Source organism: Mastomys coucha, unplaced genomic scaffold, assembly GCF_008632895.1.
Source record: "Mastomys coucha isolate ucsf_1 unplaced genomic scaffold, UCSF_Mcou_1 pScaffold18, whole genome shotgun sequence".
Taxonomy (NCBI): Eukaryota; Metazoa; Chordata; class Mammalia; order Rodentia; family Muridae; genus Mastomys; species Mastomys coucha.
The window spans coordinates 24,588,336-24,598,097 of NW_022196900.1; positions in this window are offsets into that span (position 1 = coordinate 24,588,336).

Below are 9,762 nucleotides of genomic sequence, written 5' to 3' on the forward strand. Positions count from 1 at the left end.
TTTAATATTTGGTTTTCCTTTGTTTCTTTGAAACACTCACCATTTATTCTGCTACTGATGATCCATACTACAGTTGGCTAGGAGGACAATAGAGCTCTGGCAGGGATGTGGGTAGAAGAAAGGAGATTTTCTTCTCCTAACATTCCACTGTGTCCTAGGAATGGTCCAAGCTGGTCAGCTAAATTCAAGGCTGGACCTAGGAACATTTACTCAAAGCTGTGTGTTTCCCTTTCTCTGTTTAAACTGATCAACTCCAAATTAGGAGAAGAAGACCCGCTTTCCAGTCCATCAATGACACTTAAAACCCCAGTCTTCCAGGAGAGAATGGATATCCCTTTTTGGAGTTGCCCCTCTGCTTTGTGGAGGGTCCTCCCTCCCCCCCACCGGTCCCCACTGTGTCTGCACACTTCACCTTTAATAAAGCATTTTTCACTTGCTGATTTTGCCTGCTATGTATGTCTGAGACTTTTCCAGCTGCTGCAGGTTGTACTTGAGATTTTCCCCTTGCCTTTTAATTCTTTTATTGGCAGACAAAATGAACCCAACCCATACCCATAAATTGTAACACAATGCCTTGATATTCTGGACTAGAGTCTTCCTTTTGGAGAATCAGTCTCTCTGGGGTTATTTTGATTGACACTGCTTAATGTCCCACAAAGCATTCAGACTGAGATAAGTACTTATTACCTCTTTGTGATTGAAATAGTTCAAGTCAGAGTATATTTTTTTTTGGCATGGGATGTTATTAGGTATGCTGGCATTGTGGTAGAGAGAATGCCTTGCCGTGATAATAAATCCTGCTAAAACTGCTGGGAGGAATGTTGAGTCCTAGGCCAAAGATCTCCCCATGTAGTAGCTTTATCTGAGAGACATAGAGAGGAAACTTTGAGTCAGAAGTCTTGTGAGAGGAAAACTGATTTTGTGGACCATCAAATCTCATCCTTCCCTTCCTTGGGAACCTTTTTCAAAATGCTGGAGGAGGCTGATCATCCCTTTTTAGAAGTTCTGAATGTCTGAAACTGTGGTGCTCTCAAGACCCAGGAGCTCATGGGGGTGGTCCTGAGAAAGGAGTGAATGACACAGCTGATAGACCTGAGAGAGAATATGTAGATAAGCTGGGTCCCCAGTGAAATGTTGGGTGGGCCAGGTCTTTCTTCAGGGAGTGGAGCTCAATCTTTGGGGGTTTGAGATTTGTTAGTAATTCGTTTAAGTAGAGGATACATTTAAGGAGGGTCTCTTGTAGGCAGACAGACATAGACTGGACAGTTGAGAGAATGGGAGGGGTACTCAAACCTTCGTAGGATCTTCCATACTGGCAGCAGGGAGAGTTTGGTTCCCAAATAGCCGTCTTAAGGAATCATACCTTGCTTCTTTAAGGAACCTGTCTGTATCTGGTCCCTAGAAGGAAACCTTCAAGAGGTTGGAAGTCAGAGAACCCTGATCCTGGATAGCTCAGCTTGTCTTTAACAGTCCTCCATGGACAGAACTGAGAATGTTCTGAGCAACAAGGAGAACCCACACACTCTAAGTGAGTTTTCTTCTCATTTCTTCTCACTCGGGCAGCAGAGAGGAATGGGCAAGAATGGTAATAGACCAGTGGGCAGAGAGAGGACATGAACAGTAACAGACCAATGGGCAGAGAGAGGAAGAGAAAAACATCAATGGACCAATTAGCACAAAGGGGAACGGACAAGAATAGTAATGGACCAATGGGCACCCAAGTTTTCAATACCCTTTACCCTAATCTGTGCAATGAGTTTGAGGGGGCAGGGACAGGAGTTACTTTATGAGATGGAAATTTTAAAAAATGAGCTAAGCTCATTTAATAGACATGGGACTATTTTAATATTTGAAATGTCTGAGGAGTAGAACTTAGATGGTGGCATATTTTAGGGATCCAGTTTTGTAGCAACAGAAGACAGGGCTGAGGATGAGAGCAGCAATAATTTGAAATGTGATGTTTTGTGGTCTTCCTGATAGCTGTTTAATAGCTGTGGCCTTCAGTTCTAAATGAAGAGACAGAAAGACATCTAAAGATTGTCCAGTGGAAACCTGGATGGTTACCTTACAGTGTGACAGCAATAGACTTGAGAAGGTGTGGAAAGGAGGTGGTGTTTTTGATATCTGGAGAACAGTGAACCCAAGGACAGATCCTGGAGGAACTGACACCTGAACTGGGGTTTGAATGGCAAGCAGGAATTTCCTATGGAGGAACCAGGTGGCTTAAGAGCTTTCTGAGAGAGCAGAGGGGACAGGCCCAGGCTTGATGATAAGGGAAATTATCTGTGTGTCCACAGAACCACACTGCATCCTTTGTAGCTGGCACTTCTGATGGCTGCTGCTGTGGTCTTTTTCCTGACAGGCATGTTCCTAAGCAGACATCCTGCGGTGATGTAGTGATGTAGTGGTGTAGTGATGTAGTGATGTAGTGGTGTAGTGATGTAGTGATATAATGATGTAGTGATGTAATGATGTTCAAACATCTTCCCATGTCTCTTACTTGACCTAGGTACTCACTTAAAACACTGTCCATCAGAGTTTTGGAAAAATATCATCTCAACTTTTTTTTTTGGACTGCTGATCAAGTTTCAATGTTTTGTTACATATTTATTGACTATTTTCTTTGTGTATTTACTCTGTGTGAATTTTTTTCTGAGATGTTTAATTTTCTTTTTGCTTTGTCAGAATTCCTTAATGGCAAATTTGTTAATAGGTTTTCTAATGTTTTGATTTTCTAAAAGAAAAATCTGCACTCATGCTAGAGAGGTGGCCCAGCAGTTAAGAGATCACACTGTTATTTCAGAGCACTAGAGTTTGCTTCCCAGAACCCATGTGGGAGGCTCATAGGCACCTGTAACTCCAGCACCAAGGATCTAACACCTCCTGGCTTTTCAGGTATTCACACTCATGTGTACATAGATATATACAGGAACACATGCACACATACAACTAAAAATAAAAGTGAATCTTAAAAAACAAATTTTTGCTCTGTGTAAGCTCAAGACATTTATTTAGCCATAGTGCATTTTATTTTATCACCAACATTTTTATGGAGAGCTCAATTTTTATATGTGTAAACTTTTGTGTGGGGGTGGTGGTGGTGGTGTTTGTTGAACACACCCATGTGTGCATCTTTGGAGTCTAGTGGTTAGATGTCCTGTTTTATTACATTCCATCTCATTCATTTGAGGCACAGTCCCTCACTGCATCTGGAGTTAGGCTAGCAGCCATCAAGCCTAGGGATTGTCAGAGATGGAAATGAATAGTTATTTAGATGATGATGCAATGTGTGCAGCCTGCCCTGTGGTTAGAAGCATCACATTAAGCAAATGTGATGGTTCCCCACCCTCAGTGCTGGGGCTAGCATATTGCCAAGTCAGCTTTTTACATGCATCCCAGGGATTTGAACTCAGGTCCTTATTGCTTGTACAATAAATGTTCTTACCACTGAGCTACTTCCTTGGCCTCCATTTGTAACTTTTAATTCCTGTGTCCTCATAGTTCTCCAATTGTTTTCTTTTTATGACCATTGAATTATTACTTCACATTTCTTAGTTTTGGTAGATTTATAAGTTGGAAGTTAAGTTTAGTAAAATGATTAAAATTAGTAAAAGTTTTAGCTTGAGTGCATACGACTGTGAATCATCTGAGAGTTCTCTTCTCTCTGAGTCACTTAAAATTCTTCTCCCAATGTACTCCCAACCAGACAACAGTTCTGCGGAAGCTTAAAGCTGATCATACATTCTTTGCTAGCTCCCTGATATTGCAAGGTGGAGTCTATGTCTGCATTCCTTGATTCTGGGCTTAGTTATATCATTAGGATGCAGTAAACACAGAGCTCTTGGACTTGTGAGATTATCCATAAGGACCCCTGCAGCTTCTGCCTAGGTATTATGGTCCTTCTTGGGACTTTTTGTTTTCTAGAGTTTTGATGTCTTACTTAAGACCTCCAAAGTATATGGGGAGCTCATATATAAAAGCTACAGTTAATGGACCAAGCTAAGGGCCAGCAAATAGCCAGCATCAATTTCCAGCCATTGAGGGGGTCATGTCAGATAATTCAGCCTGGTTAATTCCAGATGGCCATCCCAACTTCCTACCCAGTACTGCATGGAACAAGGTCTATGGAATCATGAGAGATGATAAACTGTACTTGTTACTCAGTGACCACCACACTGAGACTGCGTATCAGGTGTTCATGTTTTCATGTTGCCAAACCCTCATCTCTTCTCGAGTATGATTTTATGTGGTCTGCCAGCAGCATCACTTCTTAAAACACTCTCCTTTCCTGCAGATATAGGTCAAAATCTCATCTAATCTTGGCTGAAATCATCCAAACCAATATCCAAACTGTTGTTCTTCTTTCCAGTCTTGCAGCTCTACAGTCTACTCTCCAGCCTGCCTACATATTGACCTTTGAAAATATAGCTCAGATTCCATCAGTGCCTTGCTTAGCTTTAGTGCCTGTGGGCTGTGGCCCAACTCTTCTTCTCTATACAGAATCTCTTTGATCTGGCTCCTGTTGTCCCCTCTCATAGCCTACTCCTTCCCTTCCCATCTCTCTTTCTTGGGCTTTTTGTTGACTCCTCTAGCTTTTGCTCTTGATTCACATGGTAATTACCTTCCTATTGCTTACTCTCTCTGTGTTTATTACCTTTGGTCTGTAGTTGGTTCCTCTCTGCTCATACTACCACATCACACTCCAACACTGTATTTCTGGTTTTTATGTAGTGGTTGGATTGTTCCCTGTTTCATCCACTAGAATACCATCTCCCTAAGTCCACAGACCTTATTTGTTTTTGCTTAATGTGATGGTTCTAACCACAGGGCATGCTGCACACATTGCATCATCATCTAAATAACTATTCATTTCCATCTCTGAATTCTTTTCTATTCCCTTCCGCCCAGAGGGAAATAAAATGGAATATAGATGGAAAACAGTGAGCCACCATGGCAGGAAGCCAGCTGGCAGAGAGCAGTCTCCTAGAAGCTCCAGCTTGCTTTTCTGTTTAGTGCCTGCAGTTCTGCCCCACCCCACGCCCATGAAGGCCAAGTTCAGGTGGGCAGAAGCCTAGTACTACAAGTTGTTTTGACTTAACCTGCCTGCATCACTGCTCTATGCTTTTCTCTCTCTAGCAAACTCCTCTCCTCTAAATAACCAGCTCCCCTCCCTGTTTCTGTGTATTGCACGCTGTTCCAGTTCCCCTCCCTGTTTCTGTGTATTGCACACTGTTCCCACGACTGGAAAGGCTGATCTATTTTTGCCTTCAGGATCTACCCTATGCCCGACTTCGTCATGGTCACACCTCTTTATTTAGCTCCAATTACAAGCTAGCCATGTTTAAACATGAACCTCCAGGTGGCTTCTCAGCAGCAGGACAGCAGGGCAGGACCACACCTGTCACTCATCTTAGGGATGGCTGAAGAAATTCTGTCTCTAGACTAGTGGAGAAAATTGGGAGAGGCTGCACCGGGGTGAGGAAAACTCCTGGAATTTTCTCCCAGGACTCTTCAACAGAACAGCTTCACTTTATCTAGCATTGGATCTTGGACTCTGAAAATGTCCTTTGGAAGACTCAAATCTGGAGAGCCACCCATGAACATTGTCCTTCATATCTCCAGTGGGACTGCTAGTTGTTTAGTGAGTTGATATCTTCTATTTGCTGAGCATGCTGTGTGTGCAATATTCATTTGCCTCTTTTAATGATGGAATCATCTTCAGCTCACATTCTTAAAAGAAATGTGGGCTGAGACCTTCTAGAGACCCAGCCGTTACATCTGTTCATCTGCAGAATCCCACAAGATCTGTCTTATCGATGTTGTGTTCTTAGACAGTACCATGGTAGATTGAGATCCTACCCACTGCCCACTGCCCACTGCCCATTGCATGTTAAAAGCTGCTGACATTTCATTGTTTTTCAAGGTGCTGGGGCTGACTAAGGTTTGAAGTTTGCCAGGCAAGTGCTGTACCACTGAGCTATACCCCACCCTGATATTTCATTTAAGTAAAAGGCTCTATTATTAACACATTGAAGCTCCAGCTGTGCAGCCTATGGTCTTCTGTATGTTAACAAAGTGCTGAATTAACATTATGCAAAATGCGTATGTAATATGTCTTAGAGAGGATCTGAGGCTCACAGCATAATTACTGCTTTCTTTTTGAAGTTCTAGGAGCAGGGCATTCACCACCTTGCTCCATAAATACAAATCTGATGACAGCAATTTTACTAGAAATATGGATTTGCTGAATTAAATTCAACTGCTTTGAATAAAAAAATGTTAACAAGTTCCTCTTGTGTGTGTGTAGGCCTTTTGATGCTGTCCTCAATTGTTCTCCAATATGTATATGTATATATGTATGTATATGTACACACACACATAACACACACACACACACACACACACACAATATCTTACTAAATCTGGGATTTGTTGGGTCAACTCAGCTGGCTGGCCAACAAGCCTAGAAAACCTTCTTTGCTTGCCTTTCTAGCACTATGTTCTGCGTGTCTGGTTTTAGGTAGATTCTAGAGGTCAATCTCAGGTCCCCATAAGGCTCTCACATGCAGACCCAGTAAGCATTTTACCAACTTTTTCTAACCCATACTTTTGAATCCCACCTTCTCAGAGTTTAATCAAGATTTCTAATCCCTTGTTAAATGTTCTGGTGAATTTAAAAAAAAGAATCTTCCTGTCTTCCACAGAGAGGTCCCATGGGCTTGATGATATTTGAAGTTAATGCATTCATCTCAGTCATTCAATCAATGTTTATCAAGTGCTTGTCTTCTGCGCAGCAGAGTTTCACATGAACCATGCCAAGCCACTGATAGCACAGCAGGGTCCTCACTCTCCAGAGTTTGCATTCCTGGGGAGCTTACAGGAAGAGATAGATAGGTCTCTGCTGTTTTGAGACAGGTTAAGCCTCTTGTGCCTATGCACTTGTTCTGTCTGCTTCTCAGGCCCTCTTCCCTGACCTGTGAATGGATGGTCCCTTCCCTTTTGTTCAGGGACCTTATTATAAACATTTCCCCAGACCACTGGCTTCTTCAATGAAGTGATTTTTTTTACTCACCTTTTTTTTTCTCATTACAACAGTCAGATCTCATTACAGGTGGTTGTGAGCCACCATGTGGTTGCTGGGATTTGAACTCATGACCTTCGAAAGAGCAGTCAGGGCTCTTACCCGCTGAGCCATCTCACCAGCCCGAAGTGATTTTTTTAAAAAATGAATTTCTTAGTTGTCTATCTCACTGAAACAGGACACGGAGGATGAGATGTTGCCTTTCTTGTGTGCTGCCAACATCTCCAGTGCCTAGAATAGAGCTGGGCTCAATAAACATCAAATAAATGAATGAATCCAATTTATGCATGTTTAGAATATCATTCCCCTCTAGTATGCAAACATGATCTCTGCTAATCTGTGGACAGAATTTCAAAGTGTGGAGCAAGTCAAAGTCAGTTCTCCTAACCGAAGCAGTAGCAGGGTAGTGCACATCCTGTTAGGACAGCGTCTCTTCCTGGTCTATAGTGAGCAGGAAAACTAGCCCACTAGTTTCTGGAGAGCAAGAATCCTATTTTTCCTATATCCTGCTGGGTCTCAGAGTCTTGAAACCTGGTGTGCAATACATATCTAAAATCATCTGGATGAATAAGTTGTGGTGATTAGAATAAGAATGCCCCCCCCCCATTGACTCATGTATTTGAATGCTTAATCAGCAGGAAGTAGAGACTTTTTTTTAAAGGGATTAGAAGGATTAGGAGGTGTGCCCTTGTTGTAAAAACTATGTTACTGAGGTGAGCTTTGAGGTTTTAAAAGTCCAGGCCAGGACCAAGCTCTCTCTCTTTGCTTGTGTCTCAGAATGTAGCTCCTAGCTACAGCTAAAGCTCCATGTGTGTTGCCATGCTTCCTGCCATGATGAGAATGTATTAAACCTCTGAACACTATCTCCTAATTAAATCTTTCCTCTATAAGAGTTTCCTTGGTCATGGTGTCTTCTCCCAGAAATAGGACAGTGACTAAGACATAAATAGATGCTAAGCTTTGTTTTCATTTGAAATTAGTGATTAACAGACACCTGGCCTGCCATTGCTCTACAGCCATGAATGAGCTTCTAGAAATGAGAGCAGAGGCCCATTAGAGATCGGATGACTTCCTTCCTATCAACATTGCAAGAACATTGGAGTGACCTAAAAGCCCAGCCCATGTGTTTGGGCGAGGCAGTGCCTATGCCACAGCTTTGGGTTTCGCCTGCCCCTTTTAGAGTCCAAACAGACTAAGGGGGAAATGTGCATGTGTGAATATGCATGGGTATGTACAGGGTGTCTAGGGGATGTGCATGGGAATGAATGTGGAAGTGCATGTTGTATGTCTGCAGTTGCCTTAGGATGTGGGGAAGGCTGAGAGCAAACACAATAAAGCAACCGTGAACACATTTTCGGAGGTCCCATTTTGTTCTGGAATCTAGGGGGTCAATGCTGATTTCACAAAGCTAGCAACTTTGTCTGGAGCTGCACCTGGCAGCTTATCTCACTCTCTCCAGGACTCTTGTCTTACCCTTGCAGTAAAATTTAAATGAACTTAACTTGCTCTGATGGTCTCTAGTCCACATGACAGATTTTATAAGTAGAATAGTGCTCACATTAGCAAAAAAAAAGGGGGGGGGGTAAAGAGCATTTGATGATAATGTACAGTGCTTGGGAATGGAACTTCAGGTTAAAGACAATAATGGGTACCACCCATAGAGCCCTTGAGGTGAGCTAGGAAGTTCACACGTGGAACTAATTACTGTTCCGAGTCATGCAGAGCGAGGAAGCACAATGATCTTTATCTTCATGTTAGCCATGATGAGGTCAAAGCCCTGAGCAACTGCCCATGGTTATGCAACTGATGCTTAGTGGTGGCCCTGAGCTGCTGTCAAGAAGGAAATGGAGATAAGGACTTTAGATGCTTGACTCTAGCCCTGGATTTTCTAAGTTTTTTGCTTGTGCTTTTCTTAAGTCTTCTCCTCACAGTGGGGTTTCATTTAGAAAGATGTCAATTGCTTTGCTTTTTAATGGACCAGAATAAATCCTTTTCCTTAAAGAGCATTTCTCAGGGACCCACATCTCCCTGACACTTTTATTTCAGAGTGCTCTGTGAGTCAGTACTAGGAGAGTTGAGATATCAGCGACCCTGAGTACTCTGGCTAACTGGAAATCTTCATTGTTTATATCTGGAGACACACCCTGGCTTTTATGCTGGGGAGTTGTCCAAAGATCATATGGTGGAAAGTTTTGGGCTAGTGACTCCAAACACATAGTTGGTCTTTGTTTTACAACAGGCTCTGGGTAACACAATTTCCTTGTCTCTGTGGAGCTGGAAAATTCCACATGCTCAGGAACTCCAAGTACGTGAGTTCTAGCTCTCCCTTCAAGAGAAGGGTTAAGTCATTTACCAACTCCCAGTCTTGTTGGTATTTGTTCCTGGGTGTTGTGGAAGGCCTAGCTTTCAAATTTTGTCACCTTACTGTGGCTAGTGATCCATTGTCAACCTAGGCCCAAACAATAGAATTCCTTTCTTGTTATCCTGGAATTAGCATTCTATTTGGATGATAAACACAGGCCTGTGTTTATCATTGTGTGTGTGTGTGTGTGTGTGTGCGTGTGTGTATTGAACCACATGCATTTGAGGCAAGCACTCCTTATGATTAGATTCTTAAACATCTCCAAAGGTCATATGTTGAAGGTTTAGCCACCAAATTGCGGCAGCACTGGGAGATAGTG